At 34.9% G+C, this 20815-nt stretch overlaps 1 long non-coding RNA gene across 8 annotated transcripts in view; it reads right to left on the reverse strand.

Moving 5' to 3' along the window:
• LOC116494432 overlaps positions 1-5421 on the reverse strand; it is a 90140-nt gene extending 84719 nt beyond the window's left edge. For all 8 annotated transcript variants that reach the window (XR_004253871.1, XR_004253865.1, XR_004253867.1 and 5 more), the window contains exon 1: positions 5197-5421. This is a non-coding gene — a long non-coding RNA (uncharacterized LOC116494432). The remainder of the gene's footprint in view (positions 1-5196) is intronic.
• Positions 5422-20815: the final 15394 nt, after the last annotated feature.

A 20815-nucleotide genomic window follows, 5' to 3' on the forward strand; every position in this document is an offset into this window, starting at 1 on the left:
AACCTAATTCACTGCTGTCTGTTATTGTTCTTCAGTAAGGGTGGGAAAAAAGATATTAGGGAAATATTTCAACAGCAACAACAAAAATCTAAAACTGCACCTTATTATTCACAAATATAAAATAAAAACACAAGCTAAAGAAATTAGTTATATTGTCCTAAGCAAAACAGTTAAAAGCCTCATGCATGTGTCTTCAGAAATATATAAGCAAATATTCAAATTAATTTGGGTTGATCTGTTGCTAGATAATTCTGCTGCTTTTATACACAAAATAATTGGGAATAAGTTGGTATAGTTATGGACAGAATTTAAATATTAATTTTCTTCATGATGGTATTAATTTTACATTTTAAATAAGAAACAGAACTGTTGATCTTATTTAGGGATCATGCCCTAAAATTTTTACAAAGTATGACTTTTAAGTGATGAACTAAAGATTTTCCTTTCTACTTTTTTTACTACAAGATTGACCCACTCTATTTTTTTGACTTTTATTCTCACTATATAGAATATCTTCTGCCTAAAAGAGTTCCATTCACCATCTTTTTTTCAGCCTACCATCAGTGAGTTCTAAGCTAAAAAATAGGGTTACAGGTTTCTAACAAACACATTATACAATTTTAGATGTTTATACTCAGTGATTTAGTACTTCTGCTTGCATTCATCTATCTGCCTAGGTCTTCAATAACCAACAAAAAACAAAGCCACCTAAATCTTCATACCATAGAGCACTTCCACACCCATCTCTTGCTTGTAGCCACTGGGCTATGCCAAATCAGTATCTCCTTCTAAATCACATGGTCTCAGAGGTACTACATCTGTTGGATATGGTTTCATCCCCAAAAAACAGGACAATTAAAGGAATGGTACAATCTGCACCCTGTCCAGTCTAAAGGTGAAGATAGCTTTTAAATTAATATTCTATATTAAATTAATATACTATAGCCTGACTATGAAGCTATGAGGTACTTTGGACTGGGTTTCTGTTGCTGACTCCTGCTTAAGTTATTATGCTGCTGCAAATAAATAATTTCTTGGACTTCTCTCTCCCATGTCCCAGCTGAATGCCATAACTGCTAGTCTATAAAATCAGTTTTCCATTCTTCATCTTCCATTCTCATCTGTGGTCCAACAAACGTTTAATTAAACACACATTTAATAGCAATAGCAATTGCACCGGCAATCAGACTTAGTCTGAAGCCATTGGAAACATAAATCTGTCACTGGGGCTCAACTCAGAATAACTTTTAAAAGTGTTTTAGTTTCCTCTTACATACTATCATATCCTTTATCAGGAATGTCTCTAGAAAAAGTATGCAAATCAATCTTGCCACTGGAAATTAATAATGCTGATGTCTGCAAATTCATAAGCCTTGTTCATCAGGATCAAACACACAAGCATGCTCATGTACAAGATGCTGACACGGAGAAACATGTGTATAAATTACTCATTAATGGTGCGGAAAAACAAGAGATTATTTTTAGCCTCTATATAATAAGAAGAATAATAAGAATAATCATACTACAGTCTGTATATGATATCCAGGGTTGCCACATCCCAGGTGCAGAATCTGGCGATTACTCTTGTTGGATTTCTTGCTGTTGGCAATTGCCCAGCCCTCTGATTTGTCAATATCTCTCTACCCTCAAGAGAGTCAACAGCTCCTCACAATTTAGTGTCATCCACAAACTTATTTAGTACACCATAAAGTCCTGCATCCAAGTCATTTATGAAAACTTTAAAGAGAACATCATTATGTTAAGTAACAGTATGCACTGGTTTACAAAAATAATTATTTATCTTAAAGTTTGATATTATTTAATATACTATCAAATACTTTCCAGTTTAACTACCATAATAAACTACCAATGCATACTAGTCTCAAAAACTTTATTTACTATCAACCTCTCCTGCAAGCTTGTGTTTTTCTGCTAATAGGGCTGTATATTTAATGAAAATTTGGGATGACATTCTGGCCCAGAGAAGTCAACAGGATACATGGTATTGACTGTAACAAGACCAAGGTTTAACTTCCTGTACTTAAGAGTGGAGTCAGTTTAAGATCCATTTTGCATGGACTAATGAAGCTTTCATCAAAATCAATAATATTTGAAGCCTATGCTGTCAGTCTGACAACTTGCTATCTTTGAACTGCTTATCAAAACATCAAAGAACTGCTTATCCTTGTTCAATATGTTTAATAGCTACGTGAATTTCTGATAATACATCTTGCAAATTGTTATCTCCTTTCTTCTCATATCAGTGGCATATTAGGCTAACCTCTCAGCCTCCACCAAACAGTTTCTTTTGAATCTGTGACAGGGGAGTGATGGAAAAGAATGCCAAACAATTGATGCAGCGTTTTGAAAATGTAAAGCTCTGGCCTACTTCTTGTCAGGAATAGGATTTCCCTGTTTGAACTGGGATTATATCTACAGACTACAAATGTTTGTCAGAAATAGAAGTGATGAGAAACATTGGTTTAATTGGTTCAATACAGCTAAATCTTAGCTAATAAACAACACCAATTTGATTTTCAGTTCAGTAATTTCCCTTACCCACAGAAACTACAGGCTGTACAGACATCAGAAAGTTAATTTCGTCTGTCAATTAAAAAAAATAATATAAAAATTCTCTCCTCATTGCAGCTGACACCAGTAAGACTAATCAAGCTGGTAATTTTCTAATCTGTGCTAATGACAACAATGATTAGCTGCAGTCCAGCTGAGTCATCAAATAGTTGATTTATCATATTTAAAATGAGAACTCAGGAAACAGAGGCCTTATAGTTATGTCTAGTCTCCATAGCTAAAGGTTAAACCTGACGTTGGGATTTTGGTGCTTCTTTCGTTCTTCACAGAGAAAAGCTGATGATCTCCATGTTCACTGATGAGAAATATGGAAGTTCCATCCCACAGAGAAAGTTCAGTTCCACTTGGAATGGGAACTTCATAAATTAAAGCATAAAGGAAATGTTTCACTGATTCCTATCCCATTTTATTCTCTCCTAATCACCACATAGTGGATACATCCCTTCAGCTATCTTGTTAAATTTTACAGAATCCAGGTTAATTGGATTTCAAATTTTCATGACACTGAACTACGATTAATAGAAATCACTGCAACTTTAATTGCAACCTTCTTCCAGTTAGACAATCCTAATTAGTGCTTCACTTTTGCAGTAGCATGAAAATCTTTATTTTATATCTTGCACAGACTTTTATAATGTTTGTTTGGATAGTTCAATAGTCACAAATTGGTTACATTACCTAATTATATTGGAAGCTTATGGCATTGAACAAAATTTATATAAGAGATCAATGAATTATTAACCTTTTTAGAGGAAAATAAAAGGAAGAACAATGTCATGCATCTTCACCTACCAAATAATCCAAGGAAATGAGATTTCATCCAGTTATTTTAGAGACAGCAACTAATAATGAAACTTGTTTTAATTAACAGTAGCCTATCTCTCTCTCAAGAAACAGCACTTTCTGGAGAAATATTACATTTCTTCAGATACTAATGCAAATGATGCAGCTGTCAATGTGTGGGGTTTTGATTACATATTTTTGAAATTCCATTGGATTGAAGAGAAATTTATTTTTATTTGTTTACTTTTTTTTTTTTTTACATGTAGAAATATGGTAGCTTCTTGGGACAAGTGACAGCAGTATCAGGAATAATCCAAACTACATGCATTTTTCCCCGTTTCCTCCTGTTGAAATGAATTTACAAACACATTTTCCCCAGTTTTCCATATGCTAGTAATCTGCAGAAAGTCAATGTCTCTGTGACTAAATTAACTCCATCTTTAAATCTCATTCTTCATCTGCCCAGTCAGAATAGGAGTGTTGCTAATTCAAAACAGAGAACACCCTTCATGAAGAATGTTGAGGCACTAAGCTGAAACAGTATTTTGCATTTTTTCAAGATGCAACTTCTCATTTTCATTTTTTTACCAGCATGTTTTGCTGCTACAGTGTATTCTTCACATTGAAGTGCACAGTTATAAAATGATGTGCAATGAAAACACAATAAGGGCTTTTGCATAAGACAAAGATGTACTCCAGTACTGTAATATGTATATTAGAAGGAAGACAGGTTATGTCTCCACTAACTGTAGAAGCAAGAAATTAAATTATTTACCTAGTTTTACATGTCCAAAGTTCGACAAAGTTAGACAATTCTGCTGAGGTATTTGCATCCCAGTACTACAAAGTACTTGAATATTTGCCAGCCTATAAAAATGTAAAAAGCCAAATGGCCTATTTAGATGCTCCAGGGCAGACGCAAGTTTAAGTTCAGTGTTGAGTAATATCATTCCATCCTTGTCTATCCTTAACCCTCGATCTTTACTGTAGCTATTTAATTCCTCTGAAACTAGGCAACCTATTTCTTTGTGTAAGAAAATAATTAGGTAACAGAAATATTGTCATACTAGGTTGAAGCCAAGCCTACCTACTTCATCATCTCCACCAGCATCCAACACTAGATTACAAAAGGGAAGCAGACAAATATGAAACAACTATCTCTCTCCATTTCTCCAGCTATAAATACCTCTATAGGTTGAAGATGAAGGTTCGGTATTACTTGGACATTATCATTATTATTATTCTTAATTACTTTTACTCTGAATACTCCAATTATTAATCTACATATTGGACTGCTTTTTGCATCTTACTATTTCCCCCCCACACCTCAACAAATTCCAATACCATAGACTTCAACACTGGTGGCATATTGCATGGTTAAAAAAAATAAATAAATAATTTTTCCAGTTTTGCACTGAACTCCTATTTTCCCCATGTGAACTATCCCATTTATTGTCCTCTTGACCACCCAAGCCAAACAGTTTTGAAAACAGCAGCACAGCCATTTAATAAATTGAATTTATAGCACTGAATCAGAATGACTTGTTATCAAAATACCTTGGTGAATAAGACTAATTATCAATATATGTATTCACAGACAGGATCATGTGAATGCTTAAAAGCCTAGTCCCACTTCACTGAATCCACTGATCTGAACTACATGTTTCTATGAAAAGCTTTGAAGATTAAAGTCTAATATGATAACAGTTAAATATTAATCAGCGGCATCCAAAACTTCATTTTTTAAAGAAAAATAATTTCTTAAATTAATTTAATTACTGTTACTAAATACAGTATCAATGGTAACAAGTTAATACCTACCTTCTAGAAATAGTTTATGTAACTGTCCTGCTATTTGAAGAGGTGAGGCCTGGGACCTCAACAAAATATTCTTTTTTCTCTAGATAAAATCCCCGTAGCACAGAGGTAGACACATTCTTCTTAACATTGCTAAAATTAAAGTCTTTTAATAGTATTCCATCCCACTCCAAAAAAAAAATTGAGACTCACATAAAAAAGAAAACCTTCCATCTGTCTGTGGCTGAGTAGGAGGCTGAAAAAACTGGATCAATTAAGAAGAAGAAAGAAAAACATCTACCAACATAATTGAGGCACTGGCACTATTATCAAGAAGATAATCCAATATTATCTTCTGACTGTCTTCAAAGAAGATGCTTTTGTCTGCAGATATTTTAAAATAACTAAGTGCACTATCAAACTACTAAACCTTTTAAAGTAGGATGCTGAATAAGCCATTTGGGATTAGAATAAGCTACTCTAGGACTCTGTAGCAGTCACAGAACATTCTAAATTATGCTCACAATATTTTTTTTTTCCTCAGAAAGGTTGTGCAATGTACCCTAATGGAGTGGAAATTGGCATACCTAGTAAAGTCTAAGTGAACAGTACTTAAATATTTTTCCTACCAATGATCAGCTTCTTTTTTTTAAGAGATACAATGCACTACCTGAATGTTCTTCTACTGATGTACATGGATTCTCATGGAAATTTATCTTGAATATGTATCATAGCAGTTAGTGTGGCAGGACATGGAGCACCAGACATTTTTTAGGCTACTTCCAAGTATACAAAACTTCCCCCAGTTATCAGAATGTATTATAGCATTGTAACATCAAGAAAAATTTCTGGTGATGCTCTTTGAAAATTGTTACTACTGTAAATAAAACACAATTCCATTGAGAGCGCATCTCTAAAACAACCCCAGTGTGACATAAACTTACCCCGTGAATTCTGAGATTACAAGAACAGATAGGAAAAAAAAACAAAACAAAACAAAACAAAACAAAACACCCTTGAGACAGCAGGGAGAAAAAAAAAGAAAAGGACTTTATATAGTTTCCAATGCTCTTGGGTGCTCGCTAACTAATTAGTGTTCTTAAACTGTGTAATGTACAGAGATCTTCTTCAGGTCAAGCGAAGGGATAAGATGTTCGTGCTGACCTCAGCTCTTCAAAAATTGATCTCACTGCTGCTCCAACTTTACAGCCAAGACAAAATGTCATAGTGTTCAAAAGCCACTCAAAAATACTTCATGTACTACTCCAAAAGAACATACTGAGAAAGCAACTGGGCAATTAGGAATATAGGCATTTTTTCTCATAACAATAATCATACATCATTACAGAATCACTGAATAATTCAGGTTAGAAAGTAGCTCAGGAAATCATCTAGCTGACCCCCTCCTGCTTAATGGCTAATTCAGATGATGTAGCTTAGGCCTTTGTCCAGTTTTGTTTTAAAGAATACTTTGGAATATTTTAAACCAGGCTGAGCCAGAGAAAAAAATCCTGTGTATGTTAGACAGAGTCATCTATGGACATGGTTAGTGTATCTATGGAGTTATCTAAAATTTAGCAAACTCAAAAAATATGTAATTTTAAATAAAAACAAAGGTTTTTGCTTTATGACTCAAAATCTGTTTAGTTACACAAGAAATATTGTGGGTATATGAGAGATATAGAAGAATATCATAATAACAATTCTTCTTTATTAAAAGAGAAAGAAAACGTACTAATTAACCATATGATAGAACAATACGGAATTGAGATAAGAGGATGCATACAAAAGCTATGGAAAAATGTTTGATCAATAAAAATCCTTTCCCTGGCCAACAATGGACTAACTACCCATCTATTTTTGTGTTTTAGCTCCTGAGTGAACTGAGATTAAATCTACCAAATTAACTATGTTTGGATTCACAGAGCAAAGAATCTTTGAGCCCGTGGATGAAGGTGAATTAAAAATATATATACCAGAAGCCTAAGTAATGTGCTGATGTATTTGTAGAAAGCAGTTATGTGCTCTCTATACTAATATTTTACATCTAATTTTAGTTAAATGTAATTATGCTAAAACAAACAAACAAACAAATATCATTTAGCACTTCGAAAATCTTCTAAACTTGAAAAGCCATATATAAATTTTGAGTACATTTGCTAGCACTAGCCAAACAGCTGGATGTCTGATGAAAGGGCTAACATAGGTATTTTCAAAAGCTCTTCATCATATAAATATATATTTATTTATAGAATGTGTCTACTACTGTCCTAATGAAGTGTCATGGAAAACACCAGAAATAAATAATAATTTTATCCAAGAAAGAACAGTGTTCATGTTACTGTTTTCAAGCGACATTTTCCATACTGATTATTAACCTTTCAAAAACATAATGCTTAATAAATTAAGATAATTTCTCAGTCATGATACTAATTATGTTGAAAGAAATATTTCTATCTGAAGAAAAATTTCTGATTGATTACTTTCTAAGAGGACCACCAATTGATATATATGGTCTGGAAAATTACCACCCCCACAATGACAATGACCTTGGGGGGGGGGGGGAGGGGGGAACTGAATCTCAAGTACCTTTTCTCTGCTATATATAACATACATCATCACAACAGAAGTTAAATATAATTTCCTTAATGGAAAAAGGATGTCCTTAATTGCTTTATATAAAAATCAATTTAAATAGCAGAAGATGGAAAACGTCATTAAAAAAATGCCCTTAAAAACTTACTAATTATATTTCCAAATATGATTTACCATATAAAGTTCTGTTATTGACAGGTTTAGAAGACAGAGATAATTTCATGAGTCCAGGAGGACCGCTAGTAACTGTTGTTACACAAACATATAAATGGCATATAATAGCATTATATTTGTAAGAGACACCACAGTCCAGTCTATCTAAAGATAGACTATAACTCTATCTAAGTCTATACAGCATTTGTCAAAGTCCTTTAAAATTTTTCACACTTCAAAGTTACTTTGGAGCTGGATGAAATATCAGATTGGGGTAACGAGCTACTCATAGATTTTATGATCAGATGAGAGTATAAAATTATCTAGTTTGATCACGTGCTGTTGTGGATTATAATACATATGCACATATTTAGAAAAATAAACACACATCACTTGTAGTCTTGAGATTCATGGAAGATGACACCCACCTTTGAAATCTTGGCATTTAACACATCACAGGGTTACCAAGAAGTTCTGGTAGCATGACTGTAATTCACTGTCATTTTAGTAGTCCCCAAATTCAAATAAATGAACATTTTCTGTTTAACTGTAAATAGCACTGATAACGTAACAGTCTCTGTTGCCAAAAATTTCAGAATTCTCTTTAAAAATGAAAATATAATCTCCTGCTTATTTATATTGAAATGGCTTATCATTTTCCTATATTTTTTCTAATAGTTTCAATAACAAAGGCGTTCTTCTTAAAAAGAACAAACATAAAACATTTTATAACATAGCAATACACACTATTAAACTCACTGACCAAGCATACTGCTTTGATCAAAAGTGTAAAGCAATGAAGCATGAGATCAAAGTTGTATTCGGGAAAATTTAAATCAAACTATCTATGAGGTTAAGTCCAATCAGACCATATTGAGGTACTGGCAAGAACTGAAATAGGTGTACAAAATAGACCTTTTGTTATATAAAAATACATATGTGGTATTACAGGAACTCAAATAATGTGTATATTAGAGCTGGCCTGGACAAAAAAGAACTTGACACTGAAGAACAGGTTATCTTTATCATAAAAGTCTTCTCTAGCTGCCAAGTGTTCCCTTCATAATTATAAACAACTCAAAAAAACAACACACCCTTAAATCTGGCTGACGTGTGCCCACTTCTACTGTGTCACAAGCCTGAAGCTAGTGTGAACACTGCGGATTCAGCGCCTTCCTGAATTTGCTTCAGACACCAAGCAGAGTATTGTTCAGTCAAAGATGGAAAAAGCAAAGCAACATAAAGTTTCAGTTAGAAAATTAAGTGATAATTTTCTCTCACCTAATCTTACCATTTGAGCAGTCCTGCTGACTGAAAGAGTCTCTTCTGTCTTATACTGGGGAAGATGAGGCTTACAATATATTTCATGAGAATGACTAAGCAAGGAGCCTGAAATCAATTGTAAATCTTGTCTGGAACAAGAATGATAGCAGATCCAGGGTACTAAGGCTGAAATATTATTCTTTTAACTTGATTGGTTTTGTGCTCTTAAAGCTTTTGGGTGAGGGTTGTTATATTCTTGCTTTACTAGCTGTTCTTGTATATCAGACATGCTGTTACACTCTTTGTTCCCTACAAGCATTTTATATAATGATTCAGTTCCAACTCAGAAATACATCCCCTTGTACCAACTGATTGTGTTTCACAGCTGTTCATGGAAAAAAAACTGTCCACCTAGTGATTCCCTGAAAGTCACAAGACATTTCCTAAGACCGTGATTCATCCTTTCACACCCTGCTATTAGAAAGCCACCTTTCACCTCTGCTGTAACTGGTTTCCACTTCACTTCATGCCACAATGAGTTTTCCTTAAGTGACTTTTTTTTTTTTTTTTTTTAAATTCAGTTCCACAACTGAAAGAACTTGATAGCTACGTACTCTTTATTTTAATCAATGAACTTTCTCTTTCATATTGGACCATCTTCACATAGCATCTCATTAGATATCATTGACATGGATTACATCCAAAAGCTTCACAAAAAGGTATGAGAACTACAGGACACGAAAAAAAGAAAAATTAGTCCAATCTCAGAATTCTGTCCCCTGCCACCTATGGACTGAATTAAACACAGAAGTATGAGGTTTTAATGTTACCTCTGGATATTCTTTTCATTTATTTAACATTAAATATCAGCTAACAATCAGGGACATACAGCTTGTCTCTGATTTTTGTCTCAGGTTATTTTTCTATGGCTGTTTCTCCAAATTAATTTCTCAAAAATCTGCCAGTCTCCTGACCAATGTCATCTATATGGACTTCTGTAAGGCCTTTGCCTTTGTCCCACAAATCCTTGGATCTGAAGGGTGGACCATTCAGTGGATAAGGAGTTGGCTGGCTGACCACACCCAGAGAGTGACAGTCAATGACTTTATGTCCAAGTGGAGGCTGGTGACGAGCTGTGCCCCTCAGGGTTCTGTCTTGGTACTGTTAAATACCTTTATCAATATATGAGATATAGAATATGGGATCAAGTGCACCCTCAGTAAATTTTCAGATGACACCAAGCTGAGTGATGAAGTCAATATACCAAAGGATGCCATCCAAAGGGACCTGGACAAGCTTGAGAAGTGGGCCCATATGAACCTAACAAAGCTCAACAAATCCAAGTGCAAGGTGCTGCACCTGGATCAGGGCAATCCCAAACATGAGCACAGATGGGGAGAAGAACTCATTGAGAAGAGTGGTGAGGCATTGGAACAGGCTGCCAAGAGAAGCTGTGGATGCCCCACCCCTGGAGGTGTTCAAAACACAGTTGGATGGGGCTCTGGGCAACCTGATCTGGTGGGTGGCATCCCTGCCCATGGCATGGGTTCTGGAACTAGGTGATCTTTAAGGTCCCTTCCAACCCAAGCCATTCTGCAATTCTGTGGAGATTAGCCAAGAGCTCCCCTCCCATGCTCTGTTGCAGGGCTGTGGCATGCAACTGGAGTTCCTTCTGTTTTCCACCTTGCACACCAGAGAGCCTACAGCCAGAAAACTAAAGAAATGGAGAATTCATCTACCACAATGTTATGGACCTGTCCACAATGGACCTGTCCAGAAACATGAAAACCATGCCTTATGGTTAGCAAGAATGAGAGAAAGTGAAGGAAAAGACAATAAAGTTGTGTGAAAGATAACCAGGGCAACAAAGAAATTATTTGAGTGAGGCCTGAGTCTTTTTTCTATTGGAAACCCTTTGGCAGTCTATGGATTTTCTCCCCATTTAGTGGTTAGTTTATGCGTTCACCAAGAAATGATGAACAGATAATTAAACAGTGTTTTGTGGCACAAACACAAAATGCTGCTCTGCTAATGACATCTCTTAATTATCAAGTGTTTACTTCTTGTACAATTCTTATTCCTTTGCTGCTTCACTATAGAAAGTTCAGTTAAAGCAGGATGTGCAACAAATCTACCTCCTTAACAAGCTCCTGTACAGCAGGAGTCTTTGCAGGCTCTGTTTATGTGGACAGCAGCATTTTTAGTTAATGTCATACCAGTTTTACCAATCTTCCATGGAGAAATCTAAAGCACAGGAAACTGAAAACATATTGTTTGTGAAAACCTCCATATGCTAAGAGCAACTTATTTCTTAGAGCAAGTGGCAAAACAGTTGGACCATTTTTCTTAAAGATGTGACAGCCAAATGCTGAAACAGAACAAAGACAGTGATTAAAAAAAAAAAAAAAGACAGTGAGTGTGGATGAATATGGTCTATCATTATGAACTATATTCACACTGTGACTGGCAGGTGACAGACCAGATTCTTTGTAGTTTAAATTATTTTGCAAATGTTCGTGACAATTTATGTGCTTTTCATATTACTGATGTTTTTATAGTTGCAGCATTGTAGCTAAGTGTTAAAATTAAAACATGTCTATTTCCCTTTATTCCAAATAGATCATGCTTTCACTGTTTGGACATGTGTAGAATAAAGGAAAATCTTCCCTTTTCTTTCTCCTCCTTCTGCACCTTTCCATCCTCACAGTTTCAAACTCTAGATTTGTACTTCGTAAAAGAAAATCACAATAAACACAATCTTCATTAATAAAACTAGGAAGAATTTCATTTAACTTCTCCTATGATGGTTAGAATGAATGATTGCTATTGGTGTATTCACTGACTTGTGTGTCACAAAACAAATAGAGGAATAGTGACCCTAAAAAAATTCTGGTCTAAGTTCTGCCTCAGTTAATACATCCTTTTCATGCTAATTGCAATTTTTCTTTTGGTTAAAATTAAACTTCATATAAAACTGTTATAAATTAAATTCAGGAAGAAGTTATGAAGCTTTTATGATGAAATGGTACAATTCAGAAACACAGGTCAGGTTCTCAAAACCATATGCCACACCTCACTGCATTACTGATCAAGAACATTTCTTGTTCCCCTAGCTCTAATTCAAACAGATTACCATGTAGCAAAATAAACACAATAAAACCGTTAGTTGACCATATTTACAGCTGTAGAATCAGTACTTGCCCTCAGAAAGCAAACATTAACTAGTCTCCACAACTGCTGGGGAGACAGGCAACTATTGTTTCTCTATGGATCTGAGTCAAAGCAGTAAGATGTCAGAAAAAGGAAATTAAATCTTAACAGAAAATATAATGATATAGAATTTAGAATTACATAGATTTAAAATATACTAGAGTGAACAACTCCGTTATACAATTAACATACTAGTCAAGCATAATGGGTAGTGTCAGTCTTTTAAGCTCATTACTTAATAATACTGTATCTTAAAATACATAATATTAATATTTGAAACAAGTTAGATGTATTGGAATAACAACTAAAATCAATTGAATATTATAATATTTTAATTTCTTGTGTATTCTTATGAACTACTGCTTCACATTGGTATCTAACACAAAGGTTCAATTACTTGCCTTAGAACAATGCATTATTTTGGAATGTCTTGTACACAATATATTTGTGCTTTCTCATTGTCACAAAAACAAATGTAGTATAGGAATAGCATGGAATTGCATTCACTCAAGAGCACAAGAACTGTGCTATAAGAGAAAACATTTAGTTCAGTTTTGTCCCTAACATGCACACCCAGTGGCTGTTAGGGGAAATTAGGAATGAAAGAAGCATGAACAAAGTGGTCCTTTCCTTTGGATGGAAATTCAAACTTTAGGGACATCTGCAACTGGGTATCATGTGTGGACTACCTTATTTTGCAGTTTCTGAATGATCTAGCTTCCACTAATCTGTCTAATCTCTTGCTTTGAATTTATTTTTTTGGCTTCTAAAACTTCCCATGGCAATGTTTTCCACATGCAAGTAAGCACCATGCAAAGAAGTATCTTCTACCTGATAATTTTGGAGGCATCCCCTAAAATTACTGTATATGACAGCTCTGCTCCCTATTCACTTTCCCTACAGAATTAATTGAAGTCTGCTGCATCTCCCTGTTGGATCTTTAATGCGGCTCTGTCTTGAAGCACAGTCAGAGATAACACTTCACAGAAGAACAGAAGACACAATTTTAAGCCCTAGATCATTCATAATATAATTCCAGTAATGTTTACCATTGCCTTGGGAGTCTTTTCAGTCTTTCCCAGCAGAGCAGACTACATTAGTCGCTCAAAGAAGAGGAAGCTGATTTACATAATGCCATGCATTAATATGAAAGGTTTTGCAGTTCATTGGCAAGTTACTGTTATCATAAAAGCTGGTTTATTTATTTATTAATATTGAAGATAGGCAGATATCAGCTTTGGTGGTCAATGTTTGCTTCCTGTGCATGCAACGGAAATGTATTTCTCCTCTCCTTCATCTCTTCCTATTTGACCCAAACAAAACCCTAGAACAATTTTATAGACAAGTATTTTGTGAAACTTCCATTTTCCAATACAAACAACAACAAATGAAATAACCCTAGAACTTTTCTGTTCATGAGTTTATCTTTAAGCAGAAGTGATGAGAATAGACAAAATAACAGACAATCCTTAGTCTTCCATCAGTGAAAAAAATGGCTTTTTAATTACTCTTACTTAAACTACACCTCTAACACCTTTGGTTATATAAAGACATGTGAAATTTGTCTGTTTTAACAAGATGAAATTTAGGAATCAGACAGGGCAGGATACTCAGCTCTTTTTGAGAGAATGGTCAGTAAAGCTTAACATGATCTTGTGAGTTTATTTCTAGTTCCCAGAAAGTCACTTCTCTCTGTTGGAAACCAAAAGTTGGAACTTTTGGTTTCTGTATCAACCTTTTAATAATGAATATTCAATTCAGATGGTAGAAAGGAGAAAGGAAAAAAAAAATAAAAGCAATATGAGGAATTTCATGATTATGAAGAAAATGATAGGAAGAATCATTTATTAGATGACTGAGTGCAGGATTGCAGGGAAAAAGATTTTTTCCAGCATAATTATATCAGGAAAACAAAATTTTATGAATAACTTTCTATGCCTATGAAACCCCATAGTACTGTGGAAATATGAGAGAAGACAGATCACAGCTGAGCAGTTCTATTGTTGTTGTTTTTTTCCTCCCCTATTTTACTCTTTTTTTTTGGTTTTGCAAAAGGCATTAAATTAATTTACTTTAAAGCATTTATTTGATCTGATAATATTACTTAAAGTGGTATACTGGTAACTCTGAAGAAAACCCCTTGGTGAGAAGATTTTTTAAAAATTATTATTCATACAAACTAAGAGAATGATCATAAAGTAAAAATGCTTTCTGTTTACAGACTTGCTGACATTCATTCTTTTCAGCATTCTTCTTAGGTGAGGCATTATGACAATCTTAAGGAAAATAAATCAATTCCCATATCCACTAGCAAAAACACTAAAAAACAGAAAATACAAAGAGGCAAATAGGTAGATTTAAACCTGTGAATCAATTAATTTACTTGTGGTTGTGATTAGGTTCATAAAAATATAGTTGTCAGGGCCCAAGCTGAATGTAAAGCCTCTGGCAAGGGTATTTTTTTCTGACATCATGACTAACTGCTGACAGTGGCTTCAGTTTTAGTTATCAGTAGTCTGGTAATGAACTTCTGGTCTTTTTGATTAAATGTTTGGAAGCCACTTACACTTACAATGGGCCTAATTGTTACATTCCCATGTCAAGATCAAATTTGTCTTAAAAACATTCCTAGAGACAGGTATATGGGGCGCCAGAAACAGTGTTTGTTGATAATTTGCTGACATAGACAGTCAAGCTCAAAAGAAGAAGGAGAACAGTTAAATCAAAGTATGTATTCATCAGCTGCAACAGTTACAACTGAATGTGATCACAGTATTGTGAGGTAAATGCACTGCAGTTAAACAAGGAACCAATGCTTCAAGTCATAGAAAGCCCTGACTCCCTATTTCCTCCTCTTTCTGTTGAAGCAGATAGTTCTGCCTCCTGTTTATTTTTTAAAAAAATATTATTATTACGCAAAATACTACATTAAACACCTATCCTGACCCTTATACACCTGTCCGTAACCTAAGACAAGTGCTTTCTCTAGCAAAATCCTCTCCAACAAAGAACTACATGTTAAATTTCAATTTTTCTTCCTATGTATCTAGCTATACTCTAAAAGAATGGAATAATAATAGTTTAAAAAGGATGCTTTGGGGGAAACATATGAAATCTTTAAAACTGGTTAAAATCCAATTTGTAAGTTTTGATTGGTGATGTTTTTTGTTGTTTTATTCTCCTCCACCTAACAAGAAAAAATTCCAAGTTTGATTCTTCAATCTTTCCACCTCTACACTTCTGTGCAGAGCAAGTATTTTTGCAAGCAGCAGAGCAACAGACAGCTTTGTAACCCCACCAATCATGGAAACAGATCTGTTACCTTCCCAGGCCAATATCGCCCAAAATCTCCAGACCACATCTGAAACTCTTGCACTTTCCAGCCCCGAAAAAGTAAGCTGACAACATTCCTGTTCCTCAGTGTGACTCTCCTACTATGCATGTATTTGTATTTCATACTCCAAAGCACTGTTTCTAAAAAATTTCAAGCTAGGATGTAACAAAAATAAATAAATAAACTACTGCTTTGCCATGGATACATGTTCGTTGCCATGGCACAGTGCAACAGAATAAAGCTGGCTCCTTAAAGTTAAAATCTTTGCAAGTTTTGAAGCAGGCAGCTCTATCTCAAACCCTGCACAATCCTGTGGCACACAAATTTTGATACTGTGCCAGGTCCTTTGGCATATAATAATCACAAAACATTACATGCGAAGAGATGTTGGTAGAAGCTCTCCCATAAAGCATTTTTTTTTTTTTCCCAGAGCAAAGAAAGTTTTTTTCTAAGCTGGAAAATGCCCTGATAATGGAAATAATTCTTTCTTCATTTGGCTTCCCACGTGGGAGATTTAGTTTGCTGGTTCGGTGTTGCTTCCAGTGGTCAAACTGGTCAATGCCTGTCAAGACCGCCTACCAAAACGTATGGAGTGATTCAATGTTTTTGGTCTGAATCCATCTGTATAAGATCAGCAAATACATTCATTAATTTAGTTTCTTTTATGTATTAGAAAATTATAAACTCATTGAGCTGAGCATTGTTTAAGAATCTTTAAGGGTCATTGTGTAGTGTGTTCTTTGGCCATGCTACAAAAACACATTTAATTATAGTTCTGGTCCCTAATGGTTTCCTCTTATCAGTCACGCCAGGAATTTCAGAGTGTTAAAATGACTCTTTGTATTTCTATTTACACCGTCTCTCAAGGCCCTAATTTATACATTTTGTTTTGCCTTTTTTTAATAAATGTTATGTTCACAACTGCTGTGGTACATGAATATCCAAATTTTACCCAGATGCTTGTTCTCAGTCATGTAATTCAAAGTGCACTACAGGAGACTGCCATATATTCTCAGAAGTGAACCCTTGTGTCTGCAAGTGTTCCTCTAAATTAGATTTTTAAAAATAAACCTCACAGTCCCCCTGCAGTAGGGTCTCCATACCAACCACAACATTATTGTAATTTGCATTTTCAAGTCCCTTATATCCTCAGACATAAGAAAAAAAAAAAGCAAAATGTTTACGTATTACGTGATTCATATGATTCCATTATTATGGATCTTCATCCCAGAGCACTGCCATCAATAGACCCACTCTGTAAGATCCTGAAAGCTCTAGAGCATCTACCACCACAAGTGGTTTCAAGTACTCTTCTGGGGCCAGGAAAAATTCCCAAATCAAAAACTCCAGATTTTATCCCAGAAAGCACTGCGACCAGCAACTAAGTGATGACAAAAAGAAGGTAGGTCGGAACTTCGTATGCTTAAGTTCTGACTTATGTTCTATTACTCATGAATGTCCTTGATTTCTACCTCCTCAGGACATACTAGAAAAAAGCTGGCAGATCTCCTGAATAATTTTGCAAGGCACGGAAACGAAAATAAAGAGAAAGTTGTGGTTTTTTTTTTTGTTTGTTTGTTTGTTTGTTTTTTTTAACCTGCTCATGAAGAGCATTTTCCTGAAGTCTTTCAAGATAATACCTTAACAAATAATTCTTTATAAATTGTTTGCATTCCTTAATGTCTTACATCATGACTACTTATCCCTGTCTCCTAGCAAGAAGTTTCATCAAAGAGGGATTTGGGAGTGAAAGTAGAGTATATAGAGAGTCTGCTGCTGTGAATACAAAGTCTGAAATGGGACAGAAACAAGGGACAGACTACTAATTAAGCATAAACACTTCCATTTAAGGTTGAAAAAAATACCCCCCCCCAAAAAAAAAAAAAAAAAAAAAAAAAAAAAGCAATGATTTTATCCAGAAACTATATACTTTCAGACAGACATTTATGTAAATACTTATAAGGACATGTTGCAGATGGCCAAAACATTTGCTCATTAGTCAGAGGACCTGAACCCCTTATGATCAAATTTATAGCACTAGTCTCAGCATCTAGAAGTACAAGCATACATACTGACAAAGTGGCAATGCAGAAATGAAATTATGCATAGGTTTATATAAATATATATTTAGACGTGTAAATTAAACATTTTTTTTCACTTTAGGACTGAGTTTGCCCTATGCCTAACATGTAAACTGTATAGAAAGTGGTATAAAGTAATATAGAAACTGGTATAAAGTAATGTAGTAACACATTAGCTGTGATATGCTCGTTATGTAGTAATTTTAGATGTTATCTGAAGTATTACTGTGCTGCCTACCTTAAAATATTAATACCGAGTCTCAAAATTGTTCTCAGATTCATAATCCATCTGCAAATATGCTGTGCTTTTCAATTAAAACAGCTTCTGATTGCATGAGTTGGAGCACATTTCCTCAACAAAGCTACTAATTAATGCAAAATTGTAGGGGAAACTGAAATTTGGTGTTTCATAAAAGCAAAGCTAACTTTAAGAGAGTTTTCAGGGTGTTCTCCTAGAGAACTGTGCCTTGTACGTGGAAGTTCCACTGCTGAAAGACAACAGAAAATTGTGAAGTAAAGAGACAATTTTTCTTATGGTTGGTTGTTTCTCTCATACCCATGCTGAGATTCGGCAACAAGCCTCCACATCAGCCATTTGCCAGTGTAAATAGATCTTATTGCAGAAGTAGGGTGGTAATCAGCAACTTATAGTGTCCTGCAATTAGGAAGCTGAAAGTACAGTCATAAAGCTGTATGCTCCTGCAAAGAGTTTATTTTTCTCCTTTCACCCAGTCTCACACAAATCAATTTCTTTTATCCACAATTTTTTTTTTTTTTTTTTATTACATTTGTGTTTTGAGATGAAATAAATCTTTTATCCCAAGTCTCATAATACTGCTGTCTTTTTCATCTGATGCTGTAAGTAATTGATAGAGTTCTCATCCATTTAAAGCCAGTATGTTGTCATCAAAGCAAGCTCTAGTTTAAGACAATACATGCAGCTTCAATACAGTGCCTCAAAGGAGCAAAATTAAGCAGGTGAATACATGCTCACAAGACTAAATCCTAATCATTTTTACCCTAGGGTGCCAAAAATCCATCACAAATTTGCTTTTGATACAACTTTATGTATGTATGTATGTATGTTTATAGCTAATTTTTTCTCTGTGTGAATAATTTAGCACATATTTATATCCCTGGAAATGGTGCTTACTTCTGAAAAAATCTCAAACCACAGTTGCGCATTGTCATTAAGGAAAATTCCCAACCAAAATTGTATACATTAATCTTATTATAAACTCTTTCAACCAAAAAGCATTTTGTACTAGGCCTACACATTTTCTTAAATTCAATATACTGTTATGCTATTTCCTGCAGAATCATCTTCATTTCTCCTCATCGAGTTCCACACAGCTTTCTCAGAACATTAACTGTAGATGTTGTCCCTAATTAACTGACCCTGTAACCCAATGGATCCACCCACAGAGAGACAGCTGCATAAGCCAATAGTTCCAAACCTGGTAATGGATGTAGTAAGTAGCTTTGTCTTATCTGGAGCACAATGATTTCTAATACAATATTTATCATTCATTGTTCCTTTTCACCACTCCTAAAATTACTTCTAGTGTAGTTGCAGGGAATTTGAGATCTAATTTTCTTTCTCCATCAGAGTACTTACATAGGTTCTCAACTGGAAGCACAGGACTAATCCAGTTGAACAGGATGAGTTGCAGACTAAATGTTAAGTGCATGTGGAAAGATCTTGCTGAATGAGGGTCACTGAGTACTCCCACTGAGAGACCAACACTGCTCCTGGAATAGAGCCCAGGGCTGATGGTGAAAGCCAGCTGGAAGTCTACATTTGCAATTCCCGTCAGAGAGAGACTTCTGCCCTCCAGAATACCCACACTGTTGAGAGCTTGCTCAAACTAACACTGCCAGCAGCTTTGGTACTCATGTAAGCTACCCCTCACCGTTAAGTCAGTATGAATAACAGGAACGTGAAGAAAGGGGAATGAAGGCAGCAGGGAAAAAAAAATCTGTCTCCTTGAAAATGACTGGTTGCATTCTCAGTGACCTCCCTGGGGCCGAAAGTGCTTTTTCTTTTTTCTGAGGATCAGAACATAACCAACATTTTAAACCTTCAATATGAGACATAACTTGGTATCACACTATTTTGTGCGCTTAGGAAGACCTCCTATCCTACCGTCTCTAGTAGCTATTTAAAGGAGTGCCTAAGCAAGCTCCTAACTAAGGACATTTTTCTAAAACATATTTAAGTAGACTTCCAATTGGCCATTCATTTGGCTGGTTTTATCCACCATTTTTTTTACGCAGGCCTCAAGAACTGTATTTTTAAGGTCTTTTCCATTATGCAAGTTTCTTTATCATTCTTGAAAACAAAATGAAAACAAAACCAAATAGCTAAGATTCTTATCCAAAATTTTGCTCTTCAAAACTCGTACTTAATAGCAGTAGCTTTTAAGGCATTCGTGATAGTCACAAGCATAGTCACTATTCTGTGTGTTGTTGCTTGTAATTCAGTGGAGACATAAAAGGTTTGTTTTTTGTTTTTTTTGTAACAATATGGCTCTTGGAATTATGGGTGTCTTCAGGTAATTAAAACAACCAAGTCAAGAAATAAAGATATGATTCTTGAAATGCTAATTGAAATATATTCAATATAATGATACTGAATTGCTATCAGAGTGTAACACAGTGATAGGATGTGGAATACTAAAGGTGATAAATACAATCTATATTTGCTTGTTTACAAGAAACTCTTTCGCTTGTTTATAATTATTATTGCTTGAATAAAGAACAGTGAGAAATCAGTGTGCAGCTGTTATGCTATCAGATCATACAAACCTGCCAGTGAAATTTCTAAAAATAGAGTTCATGTATTTCAAATTTTGCTTAGCATATGCATAACATTTTTGCTTCCCTACAAACAATTATTTTAAGTTCAGGCACATTTCAGGAAGACTAGAAATTCTGCAGTCACTTATTACATACTGAGCTTACACATTTTTGTAGCAATCCAGAGATGCAAGCATAAACTGTTTTT

The sequence above is a fragment of the Aythya fuligula genome, chromosome 13, assembly GCF_009819795.1.
Source record: "Aythya fuligula isolate bAytFul2 chromosome 13, bAytFul2.pri, whole genome shotgun sequence".
NCBI classification, from domain to species: domain Eukaryota; kingdom Metazoa; phylum Chordata; class Aves; order Anseriformes; family Anatidae; genus Aythya; species Aythya fuligula.